Source organism: Natator depressus, chromosome 13, assembly GCF_965152275.1.
Source record: "Natator depressus isolate rNatDep1 chromosome 13, rNatDep2.hap1, whole genome shotgun sequence".
NCBI classification, from domain to species: domain Eukaryota; kingdom Metazoa; phylum Chordata; order Testudines; family Cheloniidae; genus Natator; species Natator depressus.
Genome location: NC_134246.1, coordinates 20,861,834 through 20,883,733, shown reverse-complemented (window position 1 = coordinate 20,883,733; position 21,900 = coordinate 20,861,834). Strand labels below are relative to the sequence as shown.

Sequence of the window (21,900 nt, the reverse complement as noted above, 5' to 3'; positions counted from 1 at the left end):
AGGAGAGAATTTGTTGAATGGGAAACTCAATTTTCCATCAAAACTGATTTTTGAGGGAAAATTTGTGACCAGCCCTACTCAATGCTGACCTCTGTCCTGTTAAAGAAGGTATTAATTGTCCCTAAGTGGGGGTCCAGCTCTCTGCATCTGGAAGGATGAAGGCCATGACATGAGGGAGAGGGAACGAGTTAAAGTGTGGAAAGAATCCCAGGGCTCCTCCTGGCCTCTAGGATGGGGAGGAGGATTAAGAGCTCTGGACTCTATATTGCTTTTTTCTGTTCCCTTTTTTTTGTGGTAATATTTGATGGCTGTAAAAGGGGATGGGGGAGGAATCTGGAAACCTAACTGCATCAATTGCTGTTATTTCTGTCTATCCCTTCAGAGCCTGGCTTTCTCCTCACCAGATGAACTGGCTTAAAGAACCTCCAGTTACAGAGAGGGTTCCCCAGGGGCAGGAGAGGCTGCCCTCTTTTCATTTGCCATGTCGAATTTTGCTCACACTGAGAAGCAATCACACTTATTAAGCCAGGTAATAGCCGTGTGGGCTCTGCAGGCCGCAGCTCAGGGAGATGCCGATCCCTTATTTGCCTTGGCAAATGAAAACCATATACATGCGTTATTTCGAAATGGTTGGGAAATTTTGCTCAGAGCTGCTGTGGGAAGTGCTTGGGCCGGCCAGAGGCAATGTGTGTATAAGGTGGTGGAAGTTAGTCCCCTGGGTCAGATCTGGGTGTGATAGAATTAAAATAGCAGCTCCTGCATCTGGTAGAGGGGATATGTCCAAGCAAAGAGGATGTGTCCAGGCTGTGCCTTCCTCCAGCAATCTCCAGCTATTGGAATGGCATCTTGGGGCCAAAGGCAGTTAGGAGCAAGTTAGAGAAGCCCTGATGCTACTCTAACTTATTCTGAGGGCCACTCCTGTCCTGGCTGGCCCCAAGGCAGCTTGGAGGCAGCCCAGGATTGGGGGCCTCCTGCTCCTTCACACTTAATAAACTCCCTTAGACCTGCTTATGCCCGCTCTATGGATGTGCCAGAGTCTGAGTGGATGCAACCTATCCCAAAGACCTGAGTGGCATGCCCCCTTGCTGGGAAGGCTATCCCTGTCCCCAAAGCTCTGATTGGCTAACGGATGGGCCACAGGGAGGAGCTGGCCACCCCCACAAGGTTAAAGAGCTGACAGGAAATTGCACCCCCACTTCCTCCTGCCAGCTGGAGGATGGCTGGGATGCACCTAGGGGCAAGACCACGTAGCAGGAGCATGTGCTGCTTCTGCTGCAGGGACACAGCAGGATCCAGTGGTGCCCAGGGAGCAGCCTGAGCATGTGATGTCCCCAGGAGTGGGCACCGGGAGGTGCCTTAATCTGGGACCCAAGGGCCAAGGCTGGAGGGACAGTTGAGACTGTTTTCAACTGATGGAGTCAGAGTTCCTTTAAGCCTCTCGGGTGTATGTCGTACTCCCATTGACTCCTCTTCAATGGCATCCAGGCTTGTTTGTGCTAATAGAGGCACTGGGCTGCATGTATGGACTGGAGGGATTCCTGGGCAAATTCCTGACACCCCCTAACCCCCACCCCCCAGTGTGTAGGAGTTTGGAATAACCTAGCGGACAGGGGTGTTCCATCATGGCTGGACGAAGGTAGGAAGATGCAGATTATAGTATTCCCCAGTCCGCTTTAATTCTGTCCACTTACACCGTATTCTGGCTTCTTGGCGTAACACTACAGAGCTGTTGACTTCCTTAGACATTGGCAGAGGGGGTATCAGTTGTTCTGAGGGAACCAAACACATCCACATGGTGACTCCATTGACTTCAGTGGTATTAGAGCACGGATGAATTTGGCCAAGAGAGTCTCAGTGAATAGGAGTCAGAGTTAGAGCCCCTTACACTGTGTTACACATCACCTCTACATTTGGCCCTACAAGTCTAAGGGAGTCTGGGTTGCCGAGGGGACTGGGGGAAAGTGTAAGTTACACCAACAGGCTATGCCCGCTAGGCTTCTCTCTGAATATAGCCCTTTGAGTTTGGTTGCTGCCAAAGTCCGCCCTGGAATTACTTTCCACAACAGCATTTCATTTCTCTCTTTCCTTAGCTAATGATCAAGTAAGTAAATTCATGCAGTGATTGGCTTTGTCACTGGTTGATTGCGCCCCTGTTAATCAGTCATGATGCACTTCCCTCTGAGGAAATGAGAGAGGAAAAATAAACCCAATTTGCTGACAGCCAGTAACGCCCGTCTCTTTGTGAAAGAGGAAGAATGACCACTGAATGAGCCCTCAGGTTGTCAGTCCTAGAAAGAGACATTTTACATGCACAAGACCATTAGGCCAGTCCATCCCCTGTTAATGCAGAATTCCCCCAGGTGTATATGGTGGGTAGAATATGTTCGCCTATTTGGTGGGGAGCTGACATAGTATCCTACCTCGCCTTACCATGTGGAGCGGATTAGAGAACTGCCCTTGAGAGGACACTCAGACATTCCCATCACTGAGACAGAGAGCTTTGCATGACATTGATGAAGTGTTCAGAAGAGTGAGCCCTTAAGCAGCGATAGACTGACGCCAAAATGGTAGGTCCGAATTTTAATCACCCTGAAGATCTGGAGTGGGGTTTAGTTTGGGTCCAGCCCGGCTCCAAGCATCCAGCCCGTGAACCCTAGTTTAGGAAGGAATGAATTGAGAACAGTTGTCCGGCGGCTCTTGTCATCTCTCGCAGAATCTTCAGAAGAGATGAGCAGAGAAATGTTCTGCTGCAGCACACAGCCTGGGCACATTCAGCACCTAAGAGATATCTCTTTAGAAATCAAAAGGGTGTTGCAGAAGTCCTGTTCTGGCTGGCTCCCAGCATCCCCCATCTTCCCGCTCCTACTTCCCTTCCCTGCCCGCCATAGGCTACAAGGAGTAGCAGTTCATGGAAAGACAGAGCGCAGATTCATATCGCTCTTGAAGTGAGGAAGGACTGCTGTGTTCAGCGCCATATACAAGAAAAATATGTCTGGTTTCATATGCCCAAGAGAGCAGCCTTGAATCTTCAGTGGTGCAGCAATCAATAAATTACTGTTTGGATAATGCTCTTCACCACCACTGCATAAATCAAGTCCTGCTTTCCCCCTTTGGCTACAGTTTTATGGGCAGCTCCAATATTCGTGATGGTTATAAAACTTTATCCTCTTACTGAAGGGCCTCCCAGATTATTTGTCATTTGGAATTTTCTTTCTTTTTGTATTTCCCCCACTCCATAATTTTCTGGTCCCAAAGCCTGGAAGCAGGGGACACAAATAACCATCCTGCCTTCAGGCTATCTTTGCTAATGCTCACAGGGTCATTGGTATTTCCTAGGATGAAATATGGGCGGTGGAAGGATGGAGGGGGGATAATAAATGCTAGTTTCCATATTGGTGAGACAGGATTCAATCAACCATGGATGGGGTGAAAGACCATGTAATATATTCTTCTGGAGGCCTTTAGACACAATCTCCCTTATCTTCTTTCTTTCTTTCACATTCCCTCTTTTCTTCTCTCTTTCTCCCTCTTTCTTGTTTTTTCCAGTATCCTTTTTCCCTATGACCACTTCATCTCCCTAGCTGCCATCAATATTATTTTCTTCCCAGCCACAGAGGGCAAGTAAGGAGCATGCGGCTGACCCTTTCTCATAGGTCTAAACATAGCCTTGTTAAAAGGGGATAATTACTGGGGTCTAATTAACCCTGGTGTAAAATCAAAGTGAATGGAGCCCCACGGAGACTTTCAGCTGTGCAGACCATGAAGCCTACACTGTGTGGTAAACAACTGCAGCTCCAACGCTTGTCAGTTCACTGCATTCAGTGGAAAGTTAACTCCTCCTTGAAACAGAAATATTGTCTTTGAGGTTGATTTATATCTCCCAGAATCAGCAGAGGCTGTTGTGGTTTTTTCTTTTCTTTTTCACAGATTCTTTCCACAGGCAGAATTTTTTTGGCTTCTCTCTGGATGTCAGCCTGTTACATTGGGAATGGAGGAGATTCATAATGCTTGGGAGGGGATACCTCGTGATGACAACAATAGTAACACTTTGCACACAGAGAGCAGTATTTTTTCAGCCGCAGATCTCTCAGAGCTTTGCAATGGTGGATGAACACCACTAACCCCATTTACAGGTGACAGCGAGCAGAGAAATGCTTTGCCAAGTGAGTCCATGGCCTCACCAGAAGCAGAACCCAGGTGCGCCATTTTGATAAGCATTTCTCTCTTAGAGGCAGCCATCCTGGGAAAGCGAAGAATGAGTTTCATGGAGTCGCCCCATACACCTTTTCATCTTTAGCAATGGGATCACTTTGATAACGCCTGAATCCCACTTAATAACAGGTGCCATGGACCTGTAGATTAAAATGCTCCCCAAATAGGATTAGGAGCTGTAATTGATGAATACAAACTATAGGTGAGCTTGTAGCCCATTTTAGCCAACTCACAGGGGCCTACGGGAGAGTAAGAGACTGCCATCCTCACTTCCCTGTGCTGCCTTCCTGCACATCCTTGCAGGGGCGGGAGTGTAAGCAGAGGCTGCACCTCTGTTCTCCTTTGATTTTGTCCTCACCATCTCACAACCAGCACAGTGCTGCCAGCATGACTGGGGATGTAGAAATCAGCCACTGGTCCGGGTCAGTAGCAGAGGATTACTCCCTGGGTGGAGCAAAGACGGACTCGTACCTACCTAAGCCTCTCTGAGACACGCTTCCTTCCTTGGTCTGGTCCTGGCAGGCGGCACAACTGCATGCCACTGTTCATACAGGGCTCGTTGTATAAGCAGCACCTAGCCCTAAGTACATTGGTATCCCTTTGGGCATTGAAATAAAGGCCATGTCAGTGCTGGGATGAAATATGGTAGCTGCTTAACAGCACCCAACGGGGGAGGAAACAAGGAAATGGGGAGAGAGGGAATGAAAAATACCTCATCCAGTTTAAATTGCAGTGGAGCTCTAGGGAGCCAGACTGTGGTTACCCACATGGGGAACTAAGCAGGACACCCCTATCTTTGTAGAAAGGTCTGTGGAATCTTCGGACGCCAAACACAAGTGGTTAAAACCTTGTTGTTTGCATGACAGTACTACAGCTGCAGTGCAGAGACTTGCTTCTGTCTTCCTGGAAAGCAAAGCTTAAATGGTGACCTTTGCTCTGCTGCATTCCTGGGTATTGTGGGAGGGCAAGGTGGTGCTGTTGTAGAGCTGAGCCCTTTCAGGACAGAGCCATTCCCCATGGTGGGCTGAAAAGAATGGCTCTATAATGTGTCCCCTGAACTCTCACTTCCGTGGATCGCACCTTTGGCAGATCACACTCAGGATAAAAGAGGAGATGGCTTCCCCGGGGCCTCTTGGAAGGTGAGTCATGCTCCACATTATTAGTGCATTGCCTCATCTGCTGGGATCAGAGGCAAAGGGTAGGAGGCCAGCTTGGCCGCATGGGTGATGAACATATGGGAGATTAGAGCCAAAAGCTTGAAACACCCTTTTCCTACGCTTTATTCTTAATATGTATGTAAGGTTTATTAGCCAGCAAGCTACCTGCTGCAGTTCCACTGGCCTCCTAATTTTAGCTGTTCCTTAATGCTTTATGGTGTGACCTCCTTCTCATTTGTCACGGTGTGCATGATGTGCCAGTTACATGACCTTATGGGCTTTGGGACTCAGCTAGGGTGCTTCATGGAACATTTTCTGTGCTTATTGTGAACAGCTTGTCCTTGTTTTTTTGCAAAACATGCCCTTATGACTCCAATGCCAACAGTGGGTAGACTTATATATGCAGTACTTTGCCTGATCTTTGGTTGTGGTTGATGGACCAATTGACTACTTTTGCATGTCTAGCTTCTGTCTGTCTAGGGGTACGTCTACACAGCAGTCCAGAGGCATGACTACAGCACGTGTAGCCATACCTGAGCTAGCAGTGAAGCCACAGCAGCAGGGGTTAACGACCAAGCGCAATCCCGTCCAGGAGCCTGTGTACATAGCTGGGCAACTAGTTTGTGCGCTGAAGATACACTGCTATTTTTAGTAAACTAGCTCAGGTGTGCCTACATTTGCTTCATCTGTGCTTCCCAACTGCCATGTAGACATCCCCTAGGTACTTTTATAGAATCATAGAAATGTAGTGCTGGAAGGGACCTCAAGGCATCATCTAGTCCAGCCCCCTGTGCTGAGGTAGGACCAAGTATACCATCCCTAACAGATGTTTGTGTAACCTGTCCTTAAAAATCTTCAATGGCAGGAATTCCACAATCTCCCTTGGAGGCCTCATCCAGTGCTTAACTATCCTTACAGATAGATAGTTTTTCCTAGTGTCTAACCTAAATCTCCCTTGCTGCAAATTAAGCCCATTACTTCTTGTCTGAGCTTCGGTGGACATGGAGAAAAATTGATCCCTCCTTTTGGACTCTCAAATCTGTCCACATATTTCTTAAAGTGTGGCATGCAGAACTGGACACAGCGCTCCAGCTGAGACCCCAACATTGCTGACTAGAGTGGGACAATTACCTCCCATGTCTTCCATATGACACTCTTGTTAACACACCCCAGAATATTAGTCTTCTTTGCAACTGCCTCATATTGTTGACTCAGATTCAATTTGTGATCTATTATAACCCCCACATCCTTCTCAGCAGTACTACTCCTAGCCAGTTATTTCCTATTTTATATTTGTGCATTTGATTTTTTTTCCTCCCAAGTGTAGTACTGTGCACATGTGTTGATTGATTATTTTTCTGTTTATTTCAGACCATTCTCCAACATGGGCCTTATCACCATAATAGCTGAGTGCCTCAAAATCATTAATGGATTTTATCCTCTCAGGACTCCTGTAAGGTAGGGAAGCACTATACCTATTTTACAGTGGGGTACCTGAGGCACAAGGTAGATTAAGTGATTTCTCCACGGTTGCACAGGCAGTCTATATCTGAGGCAGGAACTGAATCGGGCTCTCCAGAGTCCCTGTCTAGTGTCTATCAACCCACTATACTTCCTATCCTGCTCCTGGGGAAATACTTGTTCTCATTAGTGCCCAACAGAAGATGTTGTTTCTGTATAGGCATATTCAGAATGGTGGGGAACAGGTGGTGGTGGAACTAGAAATCAAATACATCAGATAAACTGAATAGCAGAAATTCCTGCAGCCATAATAAAGCATCTAATAAACCTCTGCAGGTCAACCCACAAACACTCCCACAATCTCTTCCAGCCTCGCTGAGAATGAAACCAATGCCCAAGTGTTATCCATTTGACTTGCCCAGTCATGGACAGCTCCAGTAATTCAATCTGAAACACCAAGACTCATGTTGCTTTATCCGTTCATTCACTGAACTCTGCCCATGGCTTCATGATGAGATAAACTGTCTATTTGAAGGGTTTGGTTGTGACCTAAGCCCATGAGTTCTGGATCGACTTTAGGCTTCTCTGAATAGAGCAGCTTTACAATCACTGAGTTGAAGGCATTTTGATTGCTTGCAGGATTACAGCCCTGTGTGTTTATTCTTTGAGCAAGGACGACTTCATAACTCAGGGACTCCCTTCAGTTCCTGACAATGTATACATATTGCAATCTTATAAGAATAATTACCATATCCAATGATATTTTACTCTTGTCTTGCCAACATAAACAACTCACTGGACCTACCAAATTGCATTGGGTCATCCAGAATAATTAGGCTCGCATGCTCCATTTATTACCTTGAAAATCCTTTCCCCTTACTTCTTTTTAAATGTAATATGTTTAAATGAAAACCAGATACAGCTCAGAAGGAATTTGAAATATGAAGCTGAGTGTGGAATAAGCAGTGAAAAGGTCCCCCGCTAATAGGAAAAGCTGAGCCATTCGGGGGCTATGGAATAAAGGAGGGTCAGGCATGAGCTGCCGCATGGGGCTTAGTTTGGGTTGAGTCTCTGCAGACAGTCTCGTGTTGAAGGAAATAGAATAAGTAATTGAGGAGGTAGTTTAAAATGACATCTCAGTCGGATACACTGAGGAATGCATTTGGGGTCTATCGCTGCCTGCGCTGGTATTTTAGAAGATCCTGTATGCTCTCCCTTTAGGTGGTTTTGAGCCTCCAGTCAGGCTGTGAAGCACAAACCAGAGTGGCTTCCATAGCGTGCAACAAAGTGACTTTAAGGGGCTTTAGCACAGGATGCAGAAAATCTACCTTAGAGTCAGCAGGCAAGGAGTTAAATGTGCTTCCTGCACCCCAAAAGGCACAAGGGGCTGGAGAGCCAAGGCAGGGCTCCTGACTGAAGGTTGATTTGGGTGCTAAGGATGTGAACCAGGGAGCTTTATACAAAGAGTTTCCCAGGTAGTGTGAGAGAGAAAGGGGGAGGGTTAGCAATGGAGTCTAAGGGAGTAACAATAGGAGGTAATTCATAGAGCCCAGCTACAACTAGATATTGCCTCAGTGAAATCTATAGGGACAGATCCTTGGCTGTTGTAAATCAGCCTAGCTCCATTGAAATCAATGGAAATGGGGTGGTTTACACCATTGAGGATCTAGCCCATTACTAACAATAACTCCACAGTCTCTACCCAGCTGGTTATTACAGCAGTCACTCTACTTCCTGGACTAAGGAAGAGTCTGTGCCATTCCCAGTGTCTCATGTGATGAGGTCCTTTCCACCCAAAGGTGAGAAATGATGTATTTGCTTATACCCTCACCCAGCTGGCTTCCTACCGATCACTAACTATGAGCAAGATACATACTAACGCCTCATCAGAGTACAGTCAGGATCCAGGCTCTGGCCATGGAAGTTAAGCAGTGATGAATGGAGGATAGGGTATGACAATGGAAGCCAGGCTTTCCTCTTTCCCTCTCCTCCAGCTTGCACCAGCAAACGGCTGCTTCTCCACTGTAGCAGGTGCTTAGACAACACCAGCAGCTACTCTGGGTGAGCTCACAGCATGAGGGATGGAGTGACTGCTCTCTGATAGGGTGGGGAGCCTGTCAGTCACTGCAAAATGGGCTGGCTGACAAAGTTCAGAGGTTCCATTCAGATTAACACCCAAAAGTTTAGGTGCTTCCTTGAGCTTCTTGGGTCAGTGAATCTTCTGAGCCCTGGGATGGTGGGAAAGTTACCCAAACATATTTGAGTCTGGTGTGCGTTATGTTCCAGGTTACCAGGAGCTTCTTAAATTAAGAAACTGAGACATGACAGTGAGGTGCATGGTTTTGAGCTGTATCCATTACTGGTGGACAGTCTTTGTATGGTCAAAGAAGCATCTAAACTCTTGAAGGTGGGGAAGAGCTGAAGGGGATTCCAGTGTCAGCTGCGTTCTGCACAGAACTCTCTGCCTGTGGGTGATCCCAGAGTTCTGCTCTTGCACTCAGCTTCGGGATATTCATTATACACCTCAGACTTTCTCTTTTAGTTTGCTTTTGACTCATTCAGAGAGGAGATGCCAAGATCTGCAAGGGTCAGAGCCCTAAGAAAAGTAAACCCCGTTTGCTTTTAATGAGAAGTAGATTGTGTTTTATTTTTCTAACTCTTCTTAATTGGGGGTGGATGGGTGGGAATTCTAAGCAGATACACATTGTGACAGAATGATCACAGCTTTATTACTACTGTTCTTCTTCTCAGGGATTGCAATGGAAACTCCAAAATTCACGGGCACAATGGGGGCCAGGGAAAACTTGTTCCATACTAGGAGAGAGACCTACGGGGCACTAGAATAATAGGGTTTCTTTCAGGTCAGGATTGCGGTAGACTGGCAGAATTATGTGCAAGCTCAGTGCATAGATGCTATGTGGTTAGGCATGTGTGATATCAGTGGGAGTCTTGACTTCAATGTCCTTTTCATCAAGCCTTTTACAATTGGTAGAGTTGTCAGGTCTGGGATGGAGGTGCAGCCACAGAGCTGTGTGAGGGCCCCGGGCTGGAGCAGCAGGACGATATTTCAGGTCAGATCTGAGGTCCGTTGGCAAAGCAGTGTGGGAAGCTTTGAGTGGTGCCTTCCTGCTCACACCAGGGCTCCACCCAGTGCTATTAGTCCTTCACTTGCATGAGCGCTGAAAGTAAAAACAAAATCACATTCATTAGATGTTATAAGGAGTGTTCAGGCATGTAATCCTGCTGGAATGAAGCAGCCATAACAAGTTACGATAGTTACTGATGGCTGCGTCAGTTAGCCTTTTCCAAGAATTAATCACTATCCAGCTCAAACCTTGTAGGATGTTTTGGGGCCAAATTCTGCTCTTGGTTACACCAGCCAAACTTCACGGGCCTCATTGGGGTTATCCCAAAGTAAGTGAGGGCTGAATTTGGCCGTTGGTGCTTAAAACCTCAGGTTGGCACAGAAATATGGGAATGGCACAATGGGTCAGCGGTAGGGATGGGTCAGAGCTACAGCACCACAATCAAGCATCTGAACCTGACCTTCCCCCAGGCTTGGATGTAGGGTGTAAAATCAGAAGGTGATTTCCCGAGTGCTGCTCCCCTCATTCTGGGGGATTACTTCTTCCCCTCAGAAGGAAAAAGTGTTGCCCTTTGGAAATCCCAGGTGTTTTAGGTGCATCTAATCGATAAAATAGGGCTGAGTCAATGAGAACACAAGAAGGAACTAATTCACCATAGTGTTAGCTGAAGCACTCGCAGATCCCTTGGGGACAGGCGATGGAGAAATGTCAAGCAACATCACTAAAATCCTGACTATTTATCATCCTAGTGCCGTGGACCAGGACCCTAATGTACAAATGCAGAACAAAAAGATGGTCCTTGCCCCATGGAGCTTACAATGTAAGTATAAGACAAGAGACAACCAATGGGTACTCCTAATAGGGGAGTGCAAGGAAACTGTGCAGTTACAATGGTCAGCATGATAGACCGTGACCTCTGGATACCAGCAGCTTAGCTGTTGTCAACCTGGCAAAGGAGAGCAGTAGGGAGGGTTTTGATTGAGGATAATGAGGTGGCTTTGTGCATGTTTATGGGGAGCTCTTCCCACGCGTGAGGAGTGGCGTGGGAAAAAGCACAAAGGTGCTTGTTTGAAAATTTAACAAGTGGGCGATTGGAGGCTGGTGTCATGGGCCAGTTGGAGGCAGGAGTCAACCTTTCGATAGGTTGTGAAGCACCTTGCAAGTGAAGATAAGCTGCTTCTGTTGGATGTGATAAAGAAGGGGGAGCCAGTGGAGGGATGCAAAGAAAGGGGTGGTAAAGTTCAAAGCGATGGGCTAGGAGAATGATCTTTGCAGCAGCATTCTGAATGAATAGGAGCAGGGCAAGACTGCGTTTGCCAAGGCCAAAGAGAGGGATGAGACACGAGATGATGAGAACTTAGATGGGATTTTTAGCTGTGTGGGTGGATAGGAAAGGCCATAGTTTAGAGATGCTCTGCAGAAAGAACCTGCACAATTTAGACCCATCTTGGATGTCAGGATATAGAGGAAGGTCCAAGTCAAAGAAGATACAGAGGTTACGAACTGTTTACTAAACATTGATTTGCCAGAGCTAACCCTGCACCCTCTGCTACCTGCAAGCCTCACTCTTCCAGTGCTAAAGCTGAGGGCTAGTTTTGTGATTGGAGGGGGGAGGCTAGTTGTCAGCCCTGTTCCCGATCTGCGCTGCCTTCATGAGAGTGCTTCCGCACTATGAAACTGACTAGGGTGGTCTGAGACTGATGCCTGAGGGGTGTTTGGGGTATCAATAGAAAATGTCATGTTGATTGCTTTCATGAAATGACCTGTTATTGGTAGGTGTGCCTGGTGTGACGGGGAGGAGGCTGTGGGGTTTCAGAAGTAAATGTTGTGTGCTCTCCATGGGTTGGCTTCTATGTCTGCTACAGGAGAAACTTCTGCAAAGCTTTGCTAGTGAACATGGCAAAAACTGCATTACAATGAGTGAGGACTTGCTTTGGGGTCACTAGACCATCAGTTCAGCAGTAGTAGGGATATTCTCAGCTGGGTTTGAAAACATGGCTTCTGTTCACATAGACTTGGTTGTTCACCAGTGGTCCTTTGTTTTTGTTTTTCTTCACTGTCCCTTCCACATATGATTGTTGGAATTTACATGTACAAACCCAGTTTGCTTGTGCAAAACAAGTGTCAATGAGCATTGCAAATATCAATTCAATCATCTGTGTACAAAGCATAATGCACAAAAAATAAAGGGTGCAAGTGACCACATGACCAGAGTTTGCAGCCACCCAAATCAAGGCTGGGTTGAAAAATCTGGCCTTGTCTATTGAGCTGACTGAGTCTGAATGCTCCCAGAGCTACACTAGACTAGGAGTTCCTGCCCGGTGGATGCTAACAGTCACTTGGGAGGACAGAATCCAAGTGCAAACACAAATCTCAAAATCAGCCAACTTCTTTCATGCAATGCATCATGTTCTGTCCGCAGCACTGCTCCCTGGAGAGCCTGGCGATAGTGTCAGAACAACCGCTCGCCTGGTTGTGGCCAAAGGTGAAATAATGCACTGTAGGTGTGCGTCCGTCGCACAATAACCCCATTGTGTCCTTGGCTTCTAGCTTACAAAAGCTGGCAGGCCCTGTGCAGCTGACTTGTTAAACTGAAATGAACGCTTCCAGGAGGCTCTGACCTTAGGCACTGCTCGGCCCTGTTCCGACTTCATTGCAGTGAATGCTGCAGAGCAGTTGGTGCTCCAGGAGGAGCAAATGCCTTTATTTATCCATCAGCTGGTGCAGGCTGATTAGGGCCAGGCCCTGTGCTGCTTTGCCATGCCAAAGTAACAGAACCCTCAGCAGGAGTAATTTACTGTTCGTTGTGCACTATGCATCCCCTCTCCTTCATCCACACAGGATATGAGCCCACTACCTCTGTTAACTTGGGGGTTTAATCCTTCAGCTCAGCCCCTACAGACTTATGTTTTAGCTTTGGAGGTCGTAAGTTCAGTCCTGGGTGATGACCAAGATGACTGTCATTACATTAATGAAAAACACAGCCATTCAAACCCATCATGATGTCAGGAAGTTCTCAGATGTTCCAGGCTCTCAACCTACAGGTCTTGGGGATTTTGGTAACTTGAAGGTGGCCAGATACTTGTGGGCATAAGAGGGAGTAGGGATGAGAGACGACTCCATTGGCTTCTCTGGCTAGAGGAGGCCCCAAATGATAAAGACTGACTTTGACCAAAAATCAAAGACAAAGTTTGACATGTTGGAATGTCAGATCCAGGAGGGATCTTGAGAACCTGCAGGAAGTGATTCCAGCATGGAAACCTCCTGTAGCCTTTGCCACTTTGCAAGAAGAGATCATTACTGCTAGGATTTCCCTATGATCTGATCTTAGCTCACCACCTTTAGGGAAGATGAAAAACAAGACGATCTGCAGCAGCATCCTTGCTGCCCTGCTAGGCTTGGGAGTTTTTGTCTGAGCTTGGGGCTGGGTTCAGGTAAATGTTTTACTTATTTTGGGGTGGGGGTCAGGAAAGGAAAGTCTTGTCCTTTTGATGACTTTGGTCTTCAGGATGTAATCTATTATTTAAATATTCCCCATGCTCCCTGGAGTGCCATGAGGGAGGCTATTCCATAAATATAAATAATTAAATAAATGTTGCCAACGTAGTTTGACTCAACTTGACTATCATCTCATAGTCCTTTCCCCAAACTCCCTGGTTTTGGGGGCTTTTCTGGATAACTTCACCTAGAGACAAGTGAACTCATTTTGCCTAAAGTCCAACCTACTTGAACACAATTGGCTTGAAAGTTTGTCTTACACTTGAACAGTATTGGGTTGGAGGACAGCTTGTGGAAAAGCTCTGGGTCTTTGAGGGGAGTCAGAGTGCATGGAGAATGGGGAGCAAAAGAGAAAATATCCACTGATGGGGGGAACACAATGAAAAATTGAACAGCAAATGGGTAGAGTTGCGGGGCAGGAGGAGGAGAAGAAGAACAGACAGGCTGGGGGGGGGGGGGAGGAGCAAAGAGGGAGGAGGAAAACAAAATTAAAAATCAATCCCCTCTCTTATACCCTAGCTACAGGCCACCACCCATGGCCACCAAGCTTTGGAAAGGGCCTAATACAGTGCACAGGCTTCTCTTTAGCTAGAAAAATGTTGTTTTCAATTATTCACCTTAAAGGAAACAAAGCAACCCTCCATGAGTTTAAATTAGAAGGGGGAAAAGGTTCCCAAGCTCAGAGCTCCCCAGCTCCAGGGATGCTTATCCATGGTTTATCTCACTCAGTGACCTTGCCTGATTCCTTCCAAGTTGTCCTGGGTAGTTTTTGGGTGGATAAGGCCACCCACATTCATTGGTACTACATTCCTGCCAGTTATTACTGCCAGTATATGCTGCAGGTGGGTCCAGACCCTGCATGAAGGAACCACATATTTTGCTGTAAATAGCATTGCAGCCAGAACCACTCCAAGACCAGAAGGAAGAGTTGACTTGACTGTCCCCAGTGGACTTTTTTTTCCCCTTTTCTTTTCATTTAATAGTCCTGAGAAGCCATGATGTGAAATCCAGTCGCAACCACAATCTTGCTACAGTGACCTTAACCGGTCGCTCCTTCCATCTCCCACTCATGTCTGTTCGGCACAGAACACTAACAATGGAAAGCCTGTGATCTTTGGGGCCTCTCCAATGACTGAAGTGCCCAAGCCTTACATGTCCCCTAGTTTTCACCTGCTCCTGTGGTACAGTTGGAGAAACACAGCCCTGGAAGAGACAGGCTGTGGGATTCATTAGACCTACCAATAAAACTGGCTGCTTATTATTGTTGGGTCTTTCAGCATGTGTGAAAACTGGAATGCCAGAGTGGCTGGAAAAATCCCCATGGCAAAGGAATTATTTAGCATTTGTCAAGTCTAATTTGCCTATGTAAGCACTTGGTTCCTTCTCCCCACTCATATCCCTGCATAACAGGCCTACGGTAATCCCAGACAGGCATGTCAGTTGGTAGCCAATAGCCAAGGGACCTCAATGACTTCCTGGTGTTGCCTCCACAAGGCGATGACCTCTAACATGAGCACTTTGCTCTGAGCCAGCGGGGAGAATATGAAAATAAAATTAATTACGCTTTATTTTTCCCCTTGGAGCCTTTGACAGCTCTTCCCCTGCCTGCTTTTCCCAGAGGTTTCCCAGGGGCTGATTAACCTCCCTGCCAAATGGAGGAACCAAGTCAAACAGAATTTGATTGGGCATGTGTTGGTTTTTTTGGTTAGGTAGCCTACTGGAAGGACTCGGTGGGCTCTGTGAGGTGAGGGATGGAGAGGGAGAGAAATCAGCTATTTATAATGCTTATCCATACCAGAAGAAGAAAGGCTGCTTGATTTTGCTTCTGAATGTCACGGTAGGAAGCAGACGTTATTATTCAATTATTTATACAGCAGATCTAGTATTTGGGTAAAGCAATTTGAGATCCTTGGACAGAAGAAGCTATAAAAGTGCAAAGCACTATTGTTTTTACCTCCAGAGATGAAATCTGACTACTGGTGGCAACAAGAAGAAAACCTCCACCAGGGTTCTTCCCTCAACTGGTTGAGGAGAGAAAATGAAGTTTCCTAAGGGATTTCTTTACCACAGAGGAAGTGGAAAATGTGCTAAGGTGTATCTAGCCCAGAACTTTGTTGGCACTAGCTCATTGTCAGTATCCTCCTTATTCTTCTGTAGTCTCTCCACAAATGGAATTGCTGTTGTCTTCGCCGGGAGCTATGCTGGTAGAGTGGCTGCAGAGGCAGAGCACGAGAGAAGCTATTTTTAGAGCTGTGTAGGAAATCCTGAGACTTTGAATTTTTTTCTATTTTTGAAATGGATCAAAACCAAAAAAATTCAAAATTTCCCCCGCAATAAAATTCCAAAAAATAATTTGGTTTGGATTGGTCCAAATGTTTTGTTTTAATACAATCAAAACATTTTGTTCCAGTTTCAACTTTTTTTTTTAATTGTTTTAAATTTAAAATACACTGAATTTTGTTCTGAAAAGTTGTTTTGGTACAAAAATTAAATATCAAAACAGGCCGTTTTGACATTTTTAAACTATTTCCCCCATTTTAGTTTTGAACGAAAATTTTGTCAAAATCAACACATTTTTCGGAAATGTTTGTTTTGACAAAATGGCATTGTTCTGATGAAAAACTATTTCATGGAAAATTTTCTGAGCAACTCGAGTTTTCTTTTGTCCTGATGTTATGGAATGATCCGTATGTTATAAAGCTTATCTGCCCTTTCCACTTTGATACAGAGAGCAACACATGGATCAGCGCGAAGCTGCCTATGTGGACCTGAACAGTAACAGAGGGGAATGGGACTGGAAGTAATTATCTGTCCACTTAATCCCCAAGTATTGGTGTGTCACTTCAGCTATGTTACCTCCATGGTATGATTTCTGGGAAGGCAATGAAAAGAATTTAAGCCCGGGACAAGAGCTTCCATTTTTACCCCACATAGCAGCTTCTTTATTTGTTCCTTATTAAGAAAATTAGAAAACAATGTACATATATTCTGCTTTGCCTTTGCTGGAGAACCAAATTGCTGAGCCTGTAAATGCACAGTTCATTGGCGCTCAGTCATACCCATAGGCCAGATGGACCTTGGCATATGGCAATAATAAAGGAGATTTAGTAAATGGGATCCAGGCAAGAATAAACCAGAACCATGACCATTTGTAAAAAGGGACACTGAGGAGGTTTCCCCTTGTCTGTAATTGATTTAGTTGTGTGTTTCAGTATGGCCCCCTACACATTCTCTTGCCCTCTGAGTGCAGGATATTCTTGACTATGCTTGTTGCCAAATTAAGCACCAGTGCCTTCGCCAGCCGTCAGGGAGTGGGGACAAGATTTTTTGTTCACTCTCTGCCCTTAAATCGAGCAAGCTAGTGGCAACACTTTTAATCTCAGTTCAGGGCAACAGAAAGGGTTGGGCTATCACTGATTGTACCCTGGCTGTCTATGCACTTGATGCAATGCAGGTGAGTTGGTCATTGGCTAGCAATTCACCTGGAGATGCAGCCACAACACTGGCCAATCAGTAGTGCCTTTCCTAGGTGAGCAGGGCTTGGGAGGAAGGTTACGAATAGATGAGGTGACAGACCAGCAGAAAGCAAAATCCACACTTAAGAGCACAAGTTGGTCTCACAGCAGCATCAGGGGGTTTGTTGCCTTCACTTGAAACACTGGCCAGATCCTTCTCTGCAGCATTTACTGAAGTTACTTTGGAAGGAAATTGATTCATTGCATAGAGGTGCCTGCATAAGCTAGGATACCAGATTAGAAGGGTTATTGGCCTCCTCTGGTCTGAAAGACTTACGTACTTATACCTTTATGTTGCCTACTGCTTTGGAAGGGGACTGGGCAGCAAATTACCCCCTACCTTCAGGCCAAACCCCATATCATTTACTACAGTTGTTCTGCCCATCTCTAGAAGTTGGTTCCATTTGCTGCTGCTGTGGACTAAGTGAAACTTTCATAGTTCCATTTCCTCCAGATAAAACGAGGAGGGAAATTCCATCATTTGAGTGTTTCATCTCTTCAACTGTTCATCCACAAAAGAGAGGGAAACCCCTTTCAATGGAACTTTCCTTGCTGGAAGTGTCCATGGAAAAACAGCAGGGGAAAATCAAATGGCGAATGATACATGCAGCCACATGGAGTGGTACAGCACTCTGCTGTCGGCTTCTTTCATAGGAGGCAGCATGGTCTAGTAGATTTGGGCTGGGAACATAGGTGCTGGAATTAGGGTTGCTGGGGGTGCTGCCGCAGCCCATGGCTTGAAGTTGTTTCTATTATATACGGGGTTTATAGTTTGGTTTAATGGCTCTCCACGCCCCCCACTGTACAAATTGTTCTAGCAGCCTTGGCTGGGAATCAAGACTTCTATGCTCTGTTCCTGGTGCGGCCATGAATTCTCTGGCCAAATCCAGCCCTGGAGCAATTCCAGAGTTGTGAGGTTCAGTTAATATTTGTAGAGAGCTTAAAAGATAACGGGGTAGACTGTCTGCTGGTGTAAAGTGAAGTCAATGCACCTGAACTAATTTACACCAAGAGAGAATTTGGACCATAAGGCTTTGTTCTCTTTTCACTCTCTCTGGTTTCAAAGTAGTATAATGCCATTGACTGCAGTGGATTGCTCCTGATTTAGCCTAGTCTGAGTGAGAGGCCTATAAAGAGCTACGGATGATTATAATTTTGTATTAACCATTGACAGGCAGCAGAGGCTAGGCAGTTGGGTCCTCCTTTGAATCCAGGCTCTATTTCAGAGGAAAATGGTTGAAATGGCCCAACACTCTTTTGTTGGTGAGACTCAAAATGGCTCTTGTTTTGACTCTAATTGTGCCCAAGGTCTAAGGCTGCTTTGTTCTTCCCAAAATGGCTTAGTAGGAGAACCCCCGGGATTATTTTTACTGCTTGAGGTTGAGCAGCCTGCCATCGGCTGATGGGAACTTGGGCTGCCTGTGACTGGGAGAGAGAAACAAGGAGCTTGGCTCCTTCCTCCATCCCTCTGGCACCTGATAAAAGCCATGCTAATTTCACATCCACAAAATGAGACCACCGACCAGGTCTTCAAAGTGCTGGGAGAATTGGGAATTCACTTCCAGCAATGGATACTGTACACTACAAATATGAAGGGCCCTTAGATTTGAGGACTTGGGGCATAATGCAAAGTAAATATACTCGTATAGTTATAAATACACAGTGAGTGGAGTAAAATCACATCTGAGTTATCCTCTGGAATATTGGAATTTTGTTCTGTTTTGCTCAGGAAAGCAATTATTCACTGTGTTCTGAAAGTCTGTAATGCATCCACAATGCCGTTAAAGTTAATTATATCTTATGGTCAGACAGCTTCTATCACTGGTGTCTTAAAGAAATCCTTCTGCCCACCACTAAAATGCAGCCACTTCTGGGGGAGAATGCAGCAGCTGCTTGCCCACTTCCAACAACACTATACATCAGCTTAGGAAAGGAAATGAAGATGAATCCAAGGTCCAGTTGAAATGTCAATTGTGAGTTGCAGGGAGGCATGCTGTAATTACATATATGGGAATTTGGCTAGGACTCTGGGCTAATGCTACTACTCTTGCAGAAATTGCTATGGGAATTTTAATGGTCAAAAGTGGTCAGAACCTCAGTTGAATGTCTCAGGGAAAGGACAGCCCCTGTAACATCACAGTGAGCCCCAACAACGTGGAGCTTTGGCTCAACCGGGACTAGGAGGGAATAACGCCACTTAATGAAATACCTACACCAGTTCCTACAGAACCCTGAGTTCTCCTTGGAAGATGTTTTTGGGGTACAAAGCAGGCTGACTCTCAGCTTGTCCAGTGAGACCACAGCCCAGAATGTTTGCTGACAGCAAACCCATTTTTGCCACTGCTGGTTTTTCCATTGGTTGTCTGAGGGGAAAGGGATAGAAAATGTCTCTCTGAATGAGGATACATTTAGAGAGCAGGCCCTAAGAACGAGAGTTTTGGTTTGGCTTTGTCAGAGAGTGGTGTTCCAATAAAAAGGAGAGCACATCAGGGCACTGAAGGGCTGGTGCTTTCTCCTTCAAGGAATCCCTGTGCACTGAAAGATACAGAACTGAACAGGGAGGGGAGTTTTGCCTTGTTTTGAAGAGTAACTGAAGCTGAACGAATGATTCAGGGTGCATAATTGAGCCCTTTCCCTGCTCACAGTATGTCTCTGAAGAGATGACACTTTCCTACATTACATTAGTTATTCTCACTGACTAGATACACTTTTTGCAGGTTGTTTCCGCTCCCCCTCTATGGATCCTTCTACCCTGCAACAGGGAGCATGCGTCCCTGCTTGAGTGGACAGATGTGGTAGCTCTGCTTCAGCCAGCACATTTTAAAAAAAGTAGCATGGGTGCGATGGCATGGGGGCAGCTCAGTGCAAACCGGGCAGAACCCCTGGATACGCACTTGGGCAGCTCGTCCAGGCTGCTGCCTGTGCTACCCCCAGCCAAGCTATTATTTTTAGTGCACTAGCTGGAGCAGAACTAGCGTGTGTCTGTCTGCTCGAGCAGGGAAGCACGCTCCCAGCTGCAGGGAAGGTGTACCCTATGCGACTGGTTGCTAATAGGTCAATACCTATATTCAATGCGCTGCTAGTACGACAAATATAAACCTCTTAGCTGCGAGTGGTCATAAGTCACATGACAGTGTTTCTTGTTCTCTGATTGGCTGACCCTCACTCAATCAGCAGGAGGGCTGGAAGAAGCCATTGGGACTTTGAATGCCTCAGGGAATAGGAGTGGGGATAGATAAACAAGATTAGGGAACTTTAGACAATGTTAAAACATTTCCCTTCTGGGTAATGTGCCTGGCCTTATTATCCCTAGAAAAGTTAGGCAACTAAGATTTATTGGCTGTCAAGGGTGTTTACGCTGAATTTCTTTCATTCCATGCACACAAAGTGATTGCATGTGTAGCCATGCTCCTAGCTGTGAAGAGTACAGGCAGATGATCCTGAGCTGGCTCATCTCCCTCTGTGCCTGGGCTCTGGTATGGGGTTTGGGGAACAGTGTCCAGCTGCCGTGTATAATGGAGCCACAGGTGTGAGAGCTGAACCCTTGCTTTCTGTGACCACTGGTGCAACCGCAGTGCGAGCACACCAGCGTTTGCAGGGCTTGAGCACAAAGCGGGCAGGAGCCCAGCGGCAGCAAACTAATTTCTTAAATCTGAGCTAATCTTCGTGGAAACCGTTTTGTAGTTTTTGTCCAGCTCTGATGAGAATTCTTAGCACTTTAGCAGCTCTCTGCACCTTTGAGGTGCTCTGCCAAATGTAGCCAATGGATTTAAATGGTGTACTTCATCACAATAATAAACAAAAGCAATCTATTATTGTGCTGCTATCTGGATTTTTCAAACAGGCTCTGCCTCATTCCATGTGATTCCTGGAAAAAACTCAGAGTGGCCCTTTAAAGCCAAAATGACGAATGTTTTTCTGGAGGCTCTGGAAAAGAAGTCAAGGCTATTGGCTTCTGCGTCGCCGACACCGGCCATTGATTCACTGCAAATGTTTCATATTTGGCCAAACTGGCCATCGATGGAATAGTTTCTGATTTAGCACTCCCGACCACAGTCAATATCCAGATGGGTCTCATTAGCTCCGAAGAGACTGTCATTTTCATTGGCTGACGGAGAAATACTTCCACCATCGCCCCCTCCCCCTTATTCCCAGATACACGTATAAGCCCCTGTAATGAGATTTGCAATGGAATCCTGGTCATTTCAGCCCTGAATGAGCGTTGCTTTTTAAAACACTAAAATCCCACATCTACCCACCCTCAATTCATTCATCTCAGCAGACTGGTTTGTAAATTTTATGCAGCCCTCAACCCTAAAATAATGTATTCAGCAAAGCCTCTCCATTTACCCTGCTTCAGATTTCAGAGCCAGCCAATACAGTTGGCTTCTATTTTGGTTACATTCCTATTTCCCTCCCTGCCACTGCCAAATACATTAATTAAAGTGCTTTTTTTCCCTCCTGTTCTTCCTTCTCTTCAGTTGTCCCACCCTTGCCTTCTCTTCCTCTCACTCTCTGCCCTTTTCTCTTTCTATTTAGTCTGTGTTCAAAACTCAGCACAAAAGCTCTCACAGAGCATTGGGCTGTGACCCAAACAGTAAAGAATGTTTATATGTTGGTTGGCTTCCACATGTGTATATTAATACAGCTCTCTCACACACAGTTACTGGTGCCTTGTTAAGGCTGCCAGCCAAGTGAATCCAGCCAAAGTCAAGGCATCTGGGCCCTTTTTGAAGGCACAGGAAAAGGGGGAAAATCAAAATAAAAAAATCTCAGGGCTTTAGAAACTCTACCAGGCCTTTATTTTTTTAGTGGAAGCCAGGATGCACTCTGTATGCTCCGAGCTGCTTTGCAGGCAATGCCTTCCCAGAGAAACGAATCGGTATAATGCAGTGATGGTACAGAGGTTGCCCCTATGTCACACTGCTAGCAGCTCGGCAAGGGTAAGATCATTGCCCGTAAGAGGGACTC

General features: G+C 46.0%; 1 long non-coding RNA gene across 1 annotated transcript in view; it reads left to right on the top strand.

Annotated features, from left to right (window-relative positions):
• Positions 1-5,243: 5,243 nt before the first annotated feature.
• The window catches only part of LOC141997515 (uncharacterized), a 59,839-nt gene continuing 43,182 nt past the window's right edge, over positions 5,244-21,900 (top strand). The window contains exons 1-2 of the long non-coding RNA XR_012641735.1: positions 5,244-5,351; positions 6,741-6,827. This is a non-coding gene — a long non-coding RNA (uncharacterized LOC141997515). The remainder of the gene's footprint in view (positions 5,352-6,740; positions 6,828-21,900) is intronic.